The sequence below is a fragment of the Palaemon carinicauda genome, chromosome 37, assembly GCF_036898095.1.
Source record: "Palaemon carinicauda isolate YSFRI2023 chromosome 37, ASM3689809v2, whole genome shotgun sequence".
Lineage (NCBI taxonomy): Eukaryota > Metazoa > Arthropoda > Malacostraca > Decapoda > Palaemonidae > Palaemon > Palaemon carinicauda.
Genome location: NC_090761.1, coordinates 12,575,498 through 12,590,497, shown reverse-complemented (window position 1 = coordinate 12,590,497; position 15,000 = coordinate 12,575,498).

The following is a 15,000-nucleotide window of genomic DNA, read 5'->3' as shown; positions in this document are numbered from 1 at the left end:
TAATAATAATAATAATAATGTCCAGTAGTCAATGAACTGTAAGCTCCACTCCAAATTAAAAGAAATAGAATAATGATAATGAATAACTTTCACAAGTTTGCTCGATATAAACTCTCCACCCATCAATACCGGAGGCATATTATTATTATTATTATTATTATTATTATTATATTATTATTATTATTATTATTATTACTAGCTAAGCTACAACCCTAGTTGGAAAAGCAAGATGATATAAGCCCAAGGGCTACAAAAGGGAAAAATATCCTAGTGAGGAAAAGAAATAAGGAAATAATAAACGATTTGAGAAATAATGAACAATTAAAATGAAATATTTCAAAAACAGTACCAACATCAAAATATAAAAAAGATTTATGTCAGCCTATTCAACATATAAACATTTGCTGCAAGTTTGAACTATACTATACTGTATTTGCTATACTACTCGTCCCTTTCAGTGACTGACTTTAGAGTTGAATCTAGAGAGGAAACTTTTCCGCTCGGACAAAAATTAATAGAGTAACTGGTGCAATAACGCGGCATTGTGGTACGATTCTGAATCAAGTTGGTCCGTTTTGGAGCGGTTGATCGCTTTAGTGATGCTGGATTATATCCAGAGAGAAATTGATTTTCGTTCCAATTCCATATCCGATCAGACACACGCGAATTGCTAAAACGATTGAATGATCTCATCATTTTGCATTTCGATTAAACTTAACATCCAGCTTTCTTTATCATGAAATTTCAAAAAAGCTACGCCAATCATTCATGATGCTCTCTATCATGATTTCTTGTCGATCGTACTAAAAGGAATTTCGTGGAAGTTTTTTTATTTATTATTATTATTATTATTATTATTATTATTATTATTATTATTATTATTATTATTATTATTATCGTTGTTGTTGTTGTTGTTGTTGTTGTTGTTGTTGTAACTAGTTAAGCTACAAAATTTGGAAAAGCAGGATAATGTAAGCCCAAGGGCCCCAACAGGGAAAAATAGTCCAGTGAGGAAAGGAAAAATGAAATAAATAAACTACAAGAAAAGCAATGAACAACTAAAATAAAATATTTCAATAACAGTAACATGAAAATATATATTTCATATTTATCCTATATAAAACACCCCTTCTGCATTTTCTCAAACTTAGAAAAAACATATTTCCATCCATATCTACCAACGGTAAACATTATTGATAAAAAAAAAAATAAACAATAAAATCTGACCAAAAAACTATTCTATCATCTGTCCAAGAAATTTAATCAAAGTCTTTAATAATCGTCCCTTCGTTCCAGTTTATCGAACCCTCAACTCTGGTCTAATGACCAAATTTTGTATGTTCAATGAATAATAATCCTAAAAACATGTTTGATTGCCTAACCTTAAAAAAAAATCATCGATTAATCCCAAATCCCAACTAAATATTAGAGAGACTTAAATGCTCATATTTGACAACCAGAATTTTCCAAAATAATCTCTGTAAGAAGCTTATGGAATGCCTAAAACAGATTACTACTTTACATCTATTTTAATACAGGTATATTTGTTAATATTCCCTTTTTAGCCAATAAAGGGTAAAGGCATGGCTAATTTACAAAACCTCCAAAGTCAGTAAATGATACCTCTCGTCAAAGGATACGATAAAGATTCTTAATAACATCTAAAGATCCCGGAAAAATGTTCATTATAACTTCTATAAGACACCTAAGATATTCTTCTGGAATGAATTTTCTGAATTTCCCATGTACTTCTTAGACAAGACGATTGGAATTAGTAACTTTTATTTTCCAGTAATTATGATGATACCAGCATCAAACTCTAATCAGTTCCTACAACATGGTTGATCTTTATTAACTGATTTGTCTTATTCTGAAGGCGCTGCTGGGCGTCCCCCGGTCAACTTGGTGACCGCTGAGGTAGCTGCAATAGGGGATTCAGCATATGAAGCTTCATTTGTGGTGGATAATGGGGGAGGGTGGGCTGTGGCACCCTAGCAGTACAAACCAAACTCAGCTGAATCCCTCGTCAGGCTGGGAGGGGCAAAGAGCAGAAAAGTCCCTATTGTTCTTTTTTTATGTCGGCTACCCCGAAAGATTAGAAGTGCCATGGGACAGATCTATTCTTCATCACATTCTTAGGGAATATAACTTTGCTGCCATCAAAATAATTACCTTCATCTTCGTTGATAGAATTTATTTTACACTAACATAACATTTGCAATTGTAATTCTATATAGCTTTCCAAGTGATTGGAAGTGTATATTTACATATCTATCTAAAAAAAAGTGTATTTATATATCAATGTCGGTGGTGAAATTAAATTTTGTAAGTGAACCTTTTCATCCTGTAGTTACCAAACTAACAATTTTCATTTCGAAAATAGCCCTAACTGTAGCCATTTTATCTTATTCTAAAACATTAAACTAACAAGTAGGATATTAAAAAAAGAACCACACTATAGAGGTTTCTAAAGCAATTTACATCATATGTTCGAAATGTTTGATTTACCTTTATTATTTTTTCACGTTCTTTACCATACCAAGGTAAATACTTTTTACTGTCAGAACACTTTAACGAAGAACAATTTTATCCCATAGATTACGTGCCTCTGTTACAGCGTGCCTCGTTAGATAGCTAGTTAAGGTTTCAAATTTTATTAAAAACTATGCTCTTACGTCAGTGGACATCCGGGTAGCACTCTTTCATCTTCAATTCAACAAAAGGAAGTAATCAATATGAAAAGTTTTTTCCTCCCACAGAAATTCGCATTTCTAACGTCACAGGTAAGTGATTAAACTTGAAACAATAGGACAATTATAGGTCATAACATAAAAAATTCTCATTTGCCATACAAAACAAAGTTTCTTATTCTTTTTATACTAAAATATACTAGCGCCCGCGCACACACACAGATATATATATATATATATATATATATATATATATATATATATATATATATATATATATATATATATATATATATATATATATATATATATGTTCAAATAAGCCATATATATTTTTGATACATTAATGTCTGGATTCTCTTAACGACCTCGGGATCAGAGCCCCAGGCGAAATCACACAAAGACAAGAGCTTGTGTCTGGACGGGAATCGAACCCTGGTCGGCAAGCTTGTACAGACAGTGACTAAACCACTTGGCCAAGTGGTTTAGTCACTGTCTGTACAAGCTTGCCGACCAGGGTTCGATTCCCTGCCGGACACAAGCTCTTGTCTTTGTGTGATTTCGCCTGGGGCTCTGATCCCGAGGTGGTTAAGAGAATCCAGACATTAATGTATCAAAAATATATATGGCTTATTTGAATATGAAAAACACGTCTAAATGTGCAAAATGTATCATATATATATATATATATATATATATATATATATATATATATATATATATATATATATATATATATATATATAATATATATATATATATATGTGTGTGTGTGTGTGTGTGCGTGCGTGTGAGTTAAAACCTTGCATTAGTTGGTATTTTTTTCGAATGTTTGACTTTCATTCACCTTCTGGGCTCTGACCGTGAAAACTATTGAAATTTCTTTGAGGGTCTCGTTATTTTCTCGTTCATGGCTGCTATGTCTTTGAAGTATATATTTTCTTTACTTACGAATTCCTAACACGATGTCTTTTTGATGCCTCGAGACTTTATGTGTAGTTTCTTTGATTTACATTTCTTTTATATACGTATAAGCGTGAATAAACTTAAAAATGCTTATGTAAAGAACTTTTATGGGTTAGAGATCTCTTGCTTGAGGGTACACTTGGTCACACTATTCTATCAGGTTTCTCATCCTCTCTTTATTTTGAAATTTTTATGGTTTATATGTGAAAGATTTATTTTAATATTATTGTTCTTAAACTTCGCTTTTAGTTTTTTATTTCCTTTCCTCACTAGGCTATTTTCCCTGTTGGAGCCCTTAGGCTTATAGCATCCAGCTTTTCCTCATAGGGTTGTAGCTTAGCAAGTAATAATAATAATAATAATAATAATAATAATAATAATAATAATAATATAGATTTAAATAAAATTTCCAATCAAGAGTTCAGAAGCATTGACAATAGGGTAAATATATTTCGTACTGAATGCTAAGATCAAAAACAATACTTTACTATAGATTTAATTGATGAAATTTCTAAGACACATTTTCTCTATATTGTTTATTCTTATTACCGAAAATATATCCACTCAAGGATTCTTTTGTTCCCTAAATTTCATCAATACAGAGTTGCTTGTGCTCGGCAAAACCTCAGGTTATTTTGCATATTACAGTTCACCCTTTTGGTATAATGAAATGGTTTGAACTGTAACATCTCCGCATTCGATAGAATTCTGTGTTCAGTTTGTAGTACTATGCTTTCCCAACTGTGGATTGCACCTTGGCTTGAAGAAATATAAGTAATATCAATAACAATAATGAGAATAATAAGTACTGTTAGCAGTTGGAAACAGTAAACAAGTGCAATCGAAACTTTGTAACAATGATTTTGCATATGTTTGTTTGAATATTTCTTTTTTAATCTTGTTACTACTACTACTACTACTACTACTACTACTACTACTACTACTAATAATAATAATAATAATAATAATAATAATAATAATAATAATAAAAATAGGTTTCTCCGTTCTATGCAAAATTGTTTCTTATAAAACCTTTCTACATTCTAATAGACCCGAATCATTGAATTTTGAACTCGTCCTTTGCACAACTCTGCCTTTCAAACAAATCATCACCTAAATACATTATTCAGTCAATGATTTATAATTTTCTCCGGAAATTATATGTTTTCTTTTTATTATAATCATCTTAACTTTAAGCCTCGTTACTTTCAGTTTTTGTCAGATTCTGAAACGTAAACACACAAACAATATATATATATATATATATATATATATATATATATATATATATATATATAACTATATTTATATGTATACACATATATACATATATATACATATATATATATATATATATGTATGTATGTATGTATGCATGTATGTATGTATGTATGTATACACACACACACATATATATATGTGTATATATATATATATATATATATATATATATATATATATATACATGTGTGTATGTATATTATTACATCAACATGAATAAAAGCCCATATAACATTTAGAGACGCTATTCATTCAATATATACTTTATCAATTTTGTTCTATTTTTTTATTCATTGATTTATTTTTGAAAAAAAAATAGCTAAAATTTTCATAGGTTAACTAAAATGGGAACTCCATAAAGTTATTTTTATGGTGTTCGGTAGCGATGTATTTTTGTTTATTAATCGGTCTTGTTTATATACTGATAAGAGCTTAACGCAAAGCTCTAGAGTTCTCGTGGAATGCTCACAAATGCTTTCCACAATCCGTCTGCTTTATTAAAAACGGCAAACACCCTTCTCTCTAAATGACTTTGTAGCTTGTGTAATGAACTGGTGATGAAGGCCACTGACCCATTAAAAAATCATTTGAACACCGGGCTTTTTATAGCAACAATCATTAAACAGGCGTTTTGATAAAAGCTGATTGAATGGTCCCACAAATAGAAATCATTCATGCTGTACTTGGAAAGCATTATTTGATTTGTCAGTGAAAAACGAGGGTTGATAGATATGTCTCACTGCATGCAAGTGAGGTCTTTCACGATGCTACGGTTTAAAGTATTGTTATTTTCTAGAAATAAACCTACAACAACTGACGTTTTTAAAAATTATTCCTCTGCCTTATTCTTATCAACATATTCCTGAATAATAATTATATCTCTGTCCAAGAACGACACCTGAGTATAAGAAGATACTGAAATATTTTTTCCTTTTTATTTTCGTAGGATATCATTTATAACGAAACTTCCCATGCTGCATAGTTTCAGCTCACTAAAAACATTTGATTCTCTATAAACTTTTTTTTATTTTTCTTTCCTTTCTTTAATTTGCACCGATTTTTTATATGTTGAGTACAGCGAATTTTTCTACATAATTCTTGCATATATCAACGTGCAATGACCACGCTTCTATATGCCTATTGTCAAGCATATATTCATAGTTTTCATTAGAAGGACGCATTTTATCAAATTATATAATCAAGACCACGACGAAGGCAGAAGTAGGACCAAAAAATCTTGACGTCGAACTCCGGTCACATTTCGAACATGAAAAGGGAGTGTCAGATGATCAAGGAAAATTAGTAGCAGAATGAGGTGACCGACTCTAGCAGGCTTGTAAATGATCGTCGAGTCTTTCAGTCTCGGATTTCAGACTGAAAAGTTAAATGCAGTGCAAGGTCATCTGGAATTCATGTTTCATACGTCCATCAATTTTAATACCAAAATAGTTTTCCAAGATATGTTTTGAATTTCATCCAGTATTGCTTGCTTTACGTTAAGCTAGCTCTTAAAACATGTATTATAAAAAAGACTGAAACTTTTTTTTAGATCTGGAATTCATGTTTCATACGTTCACTTATTTTATTACCAGAATAGTTTTCCAAGTTATGTTGTTTTGAATTTCATTGAGTATTGCGTGTTTTACGTTAAGCTAGCTCTTAAAACATGTATTATAAAACAGACGGAAACATTTTTTCTTTAGATCATTGTTTGACTAATGTCTCAAATTTTGAGTTTAAGTAATGTTTAATTTTCCTGTCTTATGGAGCTAAATGTGTGCTTTATATTAGTTATGGCCATTAAACGCAACACTCTTCATCTCATTATAAGTAATTTGACTTGTATTTCATGCAGAAAATTATGATATTTTGTTCTAATGGCTAGATAAAAGTCGTATATTGTATACAATTGTTTACTTTGTTCTCAAAAGATATTTTTTTTATTACCTCGAAATAACGACTTTTAATTACAATCATGTGCAAATGAAAAATATGGACCATTTCTCAATAAGAACCGACATTTTAGCTCTTTTTAATCTGTAAGAGTTATGAGTATTATCATGATGATAAACGATGTAAGATTCTTGATGCAAAAGTTAAATTCCTTCACCACGAAATTTTTATTTCTATTGCTGCTGTAGTTGGTTTATTGCTGTTACTATTATCATCACCATTACTGACTGATACACAAACGCACACACCCATATATATACACACACACACACACATATATATATATATATATATATGTATATATATATACATATATATACAGTGTATATATATATATAGTATATATATACAGTGTATACATATAAATATATATATATATATATATATATATATATATATATATATATATGTATGTATATATATATTGTATATATATACATACATATATATATATATATATATATATATATATATATATATATATATATATATATATATACTATAAGGGGGCGGTCTCCTGTTCCTTGCCTCTGTTGGTCCCAAATTGATTTTAAATCTTAAACGTTTAAGCAATTCTTCTTAAGTACTTAACACCTGATTTCTTTCATTTTCATTCCTCATACATCAATTCCATAATATATTTCTATTTTAGCTTTCATATTCGACCCAACTTTCCCAAAATTTTCTTCATATTATTCTGTTTTCATTTTTTCACTTTACTAAATCTCTCTCCTTCAATCTTCCACCATCATTTACATTTGTTCTGAATAACTATAAATCAAATGGTGTCTTTCTTCCATCCTTAATATTACCAAATATTTTCCTTTCTACCTGATCTGTTATTTATCCTCAATATCTTGATCTTGCTAAGGTTTAATTGCAATTTTCCATTCTATGACTGACTTCTACAGTTACTCTTCATTGTACCAACTCATTCTTGTACTAGTCCACATTCCATTTTCTCTGACTTCTCTTTTAACTTTAGATATATAGATTTTAATAAATAACCATAACCATAAAACACAATTCTGTATCGGAATCATGTTCACACCAATCCAATTAATCTCTACTGCTAATGTTCAATATTCAAACATTGTCCACTTTCATAATCAAGAGTCTTTCAATTTTCACTCGATTACCCTTTACACTGTAAATCACACACACACACACACATATATGTATATGTATATGTATATATATATATATATGTATATATATATATATATATATATATATATATGTATATATATATATATATATATATATATACATATATATACAATCATCAGGCGTTACTAGTCCACTGCAGAACAAAGGTCTCAGACATATCCTTTTACTCCTGTCTCTTTATGGTCTTTCTATGTCAGTTTATATCCGCAATTTTTCCTAGTTCGTCATTCTATCCTCTTTTCTTCCTTCCCTAGCTTCTTTTGTAGTTTACGGGCCACATTCTGTTATTCTTAATGTCCATCTATCATCTGTCAATCTCCTTATATGTCCTGCCCATGTTCATTTCTTGTTCTCGTATGCATGTTGCTATTTTTCGGTCTCTTACTGTAAACCCCATCATTATCATTTCTATAGCTTTGTGAGTTGTAATTAGCTTATGTTGCAATTTCGAAAGAGATAAATATTTATTCATTAAATATGATATATCCATTTATTTTCAATTAACTTTTGTTGCTATTGGCGAACGTTGCTAGTTTCTTAACGTATCCTTTTCATTTAAATCTTGTTCCGAATATCTTGCTAGTCCAGCATAATTTTTTTTATAACAGCATATTTAGACACGAAAGCTTTAATCATATATCATTGTAGTCTCTTTTAGTAGAGATATTTGGTTTCTTTCTTCTATGATGATATCATAGTTTTGAATAATGATACATATTTTATTGGGGTACCTTTTCAGGACCTAGCGTCATTCCTCATACATATGACAACACTTACATTACCTAAAATTTCTTCTTCGTTCAAGTGGTTAACCACTGCACTGTAATTGTTCAGTGGTTACTTTCCTCTTAGTAAGAGTGGAAGAGATTTTAGCTATGGTAAACCGCTCTTCTAGGAAAAGGACACTCTAAAATCTAACCATTGTTCCCAGGTCTTCGGTAGTGCCATAGCCACTGCACCATGGTCTTCCACTGTCTTGGGTTAAAGTTATGTGCTTGAGGGTACGCTCAGGCACACTATTTTATTTGTTTCCTTACTTCCTTTCTTCACTGGGCTATTTTCCATGTTGGAGCCCTTGTTCTTATAGTATTCTGATGATATTGCTTTTTCAATTAGGGTTATAACTTAGCATGTAATAATAATAGTATTATGTACAAATATAAGGAATTCCTATTAACTTACCTAATTTCACTGTCTTAATTTCACCAATTTCACTGTCCTTTTTTTTTCTTTTTTTAAAAGATGAAATACATACGTTTCTTCGAAAGCGGAACGATTTTGTTCAATCAAAAAAGAAAAATTTATTTGAAAATTCCCCAGGTGACTCAATCCTGCTTCATAAAACTTCCGGACGGTTTAAAATTCTCGAAGTATGTTTAGCCCATTGAAGTTCATGATGCTGGAGGCAATAAGGAACCGGATACGGATTTTTATTAGACGGATTTTATGGGTCGTTTTACCGTTATGCAATCACAGGGTGGTTGTATAGAATTGTGACGGGCCGAGAGAGGAGTTGTGAAATCAAAGGCAGATTGGAAACGACTGAGTTATATTGTTGTGGAACACTCTCCTTATATACAAAACCTCAAGGCAACAGGACATGACAAGTTCACAAGACAGACAAAATCACAGAGGAAAAACCAGACTTGAATTTTCATGTTCGTTTTAGTGCGAGGGAAGAGCGAAGATACAACCATAATATATACAAAAGGAATTATGTACAATTGTGTGAAACACGGTTGGTACATGGCTCCCCCCCTAAAAATGACATACTGTACATGTTAAATAGGGCGCCCTGATCTAGAGAGGCGAACTGTAGGCGGGTCATCTGGCAGAAGATAAGCAGGTTTTAGACGATCAATGGAGACCCAGTCTTCTTTGCCCCGAATGTTTAGGAGGAATGCTTTCGGACTGCGTCGGATCACAAGGTAAGGTCCCGTGTAAGGGGGCGTTAACGGTGGCTTGCTGGTGTCGTTGCGCAGGAAGACGTGCGTTGCAGAGTGCAAGTCCGTTGGTATGTGATGCTTCGCTGGGGGCTTGTAAGTCTGGCGGCACGGAGTAAATTTTCCCACGACGTGACGTATGCGCTGGAGATCGTCGGAGGAGGTTGTAGAAGGAAAAAACTCGGCAGGGACGACCAACGGGTCGCCATACACCATTTCGGCTGCCGAGACGTCGAGGGCGTCTTTAGGAGTGGTCCTTAGTCCAAGGAGGACCCAGGGAAGCTGAGTAAACCAGTTGCAATCCTTGCAGCGGGACATCAAAGCTGCTTTGAGGGTGCGATGAAAACGTTCAACCATTCCATTGGCAGCGGGGTTGTAGGCCGTTGTGTGATGTAGGGTGATGCCCAGGAGATTCGCTAATGACGTCCATAATTGAGAGGTGAAAGTGGTTCCCCTGTCAGAAGTAATATGCTCAGGGATACCGAATCTTGATATCCATCCAGAGAGTAAGGCAGATGTACATGAGGCGGACGTTGCAGTTTCCATGGGAATGGCTTCAGGCCAACGAGTGGAGCGGTCGATGACGGTAAACAGGTAACGATGTCCTTGTGATGTGGGTAGGGGGCCTACAACGTCGACGTGAATGTGTGCGAAACGACGCTGAGGTTGAGGAAAGGTGCCCACTCCTGAATCCGTGTGTCGATGTACTTTGGAAGTTTGACAAGAAGTACAGGCACGGACCCAATCCTTAGCATCCTTAGAAATGCCATGCCAAATGAACTTTGCCTTCAGCAGCTGTGCAGTAGAACGGCACGAGGGATGTGAAAGGCCGTGGATGAAATCAAACACCTGTCGGCGCATGGGAGCAGGAATCCAAGGTCGCGGTCTACCAGTACTGACGTCACAGAGGAGGGTGGTGTTGGAGTTTTCGAGGGGAAAATCCTCCCAACGGAGGGACGTGCAGGATGTCCTACAAGCTTGATACTCTGGATCCTGTCGTTGGGCTTCAGCCAGGGCGTTGTAATCCAATCCCAGTTGAACGGCAGCCAACGTGTTTCTTGACAGGGCATCGGCAACGGGATTCATTTTCCCAGGGACGTATTGGAGGGTGCAGTTGTATTCAGCCACGGCGGAGAGATGTCGGCGTTGACGGGCGGACCAGGCGTCAGACTGTCGAGTGAAGGCGTGCACCAGAGGCATGTGGTCTGTGCGAATGACGAAGGGCGTACCTTCTAAGAAATGGCGAAAGTGACGGACAGCCAGGTGCACCGCCAGCAATTCTCGATCGAAGGTAGAATAACCCGATTCTGCCTTGGACAGTTTTCTGCTGAAGAAGGCCAATGGGCGGGGCGAGCCTTTGACCACCTGCTCGAGTACTGCACCAATAGCGACGTCGCTGGCATCGGTGGAGAGAAGGAGAGGGGCGTGTGGGATAGGAAAAGTGAGAGCCGCAGCAGTTGATAGGGCCTTCTTTGCATTGCAGAAGGCCGCTTCTTGAAGGGGACCCCACTTCAAGTCCTTTGGCTTGCCCTTGAGGGAGGCGTAGAGGGGAGCAAGAGTGGCGGCAATGGCTGGCAGAAAGCGGTGATAATAGTTGATCATGCCCAAGAATTCCTGCAGAGCTTTGACGGTCGAGGGCGTGGGGAAATTCTGAACGGCTGCTACCTTCTCAGGGAGGGGATGGACTCCTTCAGGAGTGATATGGTGCCCTAAGAACGACACTTCGTTGGCGCCAAAGGTACACTTGTCGTACCGGACTACAAGGCCGTTTTGTTGCAGGCGGTCGAGCACGATGCGCAGGTGACGGAGGTGTTCCTCTTTTGAGGAGGAGAACACAAGTATGTCGTCCACATAACATACACAGAAAGGGAGGTCCCCTAAGATGCCATCCATGAGACGTTGAAACGTTGCCCCAGCATTACGAAGGCCAAAACAGGAGTAATTGAAGGTGTATGTGCCAAACGGAGTGGTGATGGCGGTCTTGGGGATGTCTCCTGGGTTCATAGGCACCTGATAATACCCCTTCAGGAGGTCGAGCGTAGAGAAAACTTTGCTTTGTGCAGGTAGGAGGTTACATCGGCAATGTTTGGGAGGGGGTAGTGATCCGGTTCTGTTTGCATGTTCAGGCGCCTGTAATCCCCGCACGGACGGAGGGAGCCGTCTTTCTTCAGAACGATGTGTAAGGGTGACGACCATGGGCTGGAGGCCTTTTGGCAAAGGCCCATTTTCTCCATTTCGGCGAACGTCTGTTTGGCGGCTGCCAATCGTTCCAGTGCCAGACGTCTGAATTTTGCGAAGACTGGGGGTCCCGTCGTCTTGATATGGTGATAAATACCGTGCTTAGCAGGAACCGTGGGCGTTTGGCGAAGTTCTGGACGGAAAACTTCCGGGTACGACGTGAGGAGGTGGGCGTAGGCATCCGTGGGTGCGCTGATGTGGAGAGCGAGGTTAGAGGGGGCGGGTTGAAGAGGTGTCGACAAGTACGAGTCCGCGTTGACCAATCGTCGGTGGGCGACATCGACCAGAAGGTGGAAATGAGAGAGGAAATCCGCACCGAGGATTGGCATTGTGACGTCAGCAACGAGAAACTTCCAATTGAATTTACCGTTTCCGAACGATAATGTGAGGCTCTCGCAACCGTAGGTGGGTATCGCAGATCCGTTGGCAGCTACCAAGCGGACGTCGGCAGATGTAGACAGACTACGTTGTGCCTTGAAGAGTTTCCTTGGCAAAAGAGAACGACAAGCACCCGTGTCTACCAAAAATCGCACGCCCGTTCCTGCATCCTGTAAAAAGAAAAGATTAGAAACATGGGAGGCCACCGCCACAAGCGATGGCCTACTTACACGTTTTTTGGCCACTGACAATCTTTGGCACATTTCTTCGCGGTTGCCCCGAATCTGAAGTGGTAGTAGCAAAACTGTGGTGGATGGGAGGTAGTAAGTGGCTGTAGAAGTCGTTCGTTGGGGCGCGAGCGATTGGTGGGTGGTGGGCGGCTTTGGCGCCGCTTCAGCACGTCACGGGGTAGGCGTGTATGTCCTACGGCATTCATGTCAGCTTCGGTGTACGTTGAATAGGCATCCTCGTCGTCAGGGGTGGAGGCGTTGATGGAGGTCTTGAAGTGGCTGTCCATAAGGGCGTCGGCTTTGGTCATCAAGTTCTTTATGGGTAAACTATCGACATCGGGTATGGCAGCGCGCACAGGTTCAGGTAAACGGCGTATCCAAAGGGCACGGAGTAGGTTCACCTCACGAGGAGAGCCGTCTGCGGCAGGTTGAAGGCGAGCGATACTGGTCATTTCCCTGAGGGCAAGCGAAGCCCCTTGGTCCCCCAACGGTTGTTGCGAGAGATGAAAAAGCTTTGCTATACGGGCGGCTGGCGACGGCGAGTACTGTTGCAGAAGGTATGATTTGAGGTCGTCATATGCTATTGGGGTGTCTCCTTGTTCACAAAGCCAGTCGGATATTTCTGGGAAGGTGTCCTCGGGTATCGCCGCGAGAACATAATCCGCTTTGGTGGTTGAGCGAGTCACGCCCCTGATACGAAACTGGACTTCTGCGCGCTGAAACCAAGCAAACGCCTCTCCGCTGGCAAACGATGAAAGTTTGAATGGAGAGGCCGTAGCGCCAACTGCCGTAGAGTCCGTCATAGTACCAACGATGGAGGGGCGAGGGGGTGGGGGTGGAAGGCGGTGGAAGCGAGTCCACTTCCGGGGTCACCAATGTGACGGGCCGAGAGAGGAGTTGTGAAATCAAAGGCAGATTGGAAACGACTGAGTTATATTGTTGTGGAACACTCTCCTTATATACAAAACCTCAAGGCAACAGGACATGACAAGTTCACAAGACAGACAAAATCACAGAGGAAAAACCAGACTTGAATTTTCATGTTCGTTTTAGTGCGAGGGAAGAGCGAAGATACAACCATAATATATACAAAAGGAATTATGTACAATTGTGTGAAACACGGTTGGTACAGAATGTTAGGATATTTGCTGAGGAGAGCTTAATTAAGTATTTAGAAATACAAGTATTTGTAACAACAGAATGTAGATGCCTTCAAAAATAACTATATATCATCTATAGTTGAAATTATTATATTTTATCCTTCATAAGATAAGCATTCTTAATGTTGGTGGATAATTTCGGGTATAAGTAAAGATCACTACTTTTCTCTCCATATCCTGTATATTGATAATATGATCTTATGCATAACAATATTTCTAATCAATATGCCTAACTATCTAGATCTGTTCAAGAACATGTGAAGATTATTAAATAGCTTTTCCAATTTTATGTCTTACCAGACAAAACTTCGTAAAATTTACTCATTTACTGGAACATTCATTTTCTCTCACGGCTAATTTGTTAGGTGCTAACGGAGAGGCGAGGTGAATGCAAGTAACTTTTATTCAACAGATAAAGAGCTTATATACATGCAGTTCCGAGCAAGAATGTCACAAGAATTCAAACTAACACATGCGATGGCAAGCTTAAACAAGTTGTTCTACTATCAGTGTGGGAGAGTGCGAGAGATGAAAAAGTAATAGCATTATAGTGTATGAGCGTGTATGAAGTACATATGATGATGCTTCATATTCTTTGAGCTTATTTGTAATCACCATTTCGAAGGAGTCCTATTTTTTTTACATTTTATTCGAAGTGGACAGGAATAAGTGAATATCTTGCTAACATTATGAAAAAAATGACACTATGGGATTTTCTTTTTAAGGTTCTAATAAATGTTGCTTTACAAGAATTCGCAAGACCACCGCATAAATCACTATCAAGTATAATTTCGTCTGCATTTTCAATGTTTATGACCAGTAACCACATCGCATTTAAAATATGACCTGTAAATTCCACAAACACAGTCAGCATTTCTATAAATTCTACGTTACACTTTATGGTAAAATATTAATGGAAACTTTATAAATACAATAATAACTTATATCAATTTATGTGTTTGAATGAGAATGTGCATAAAGTTAGATAGTG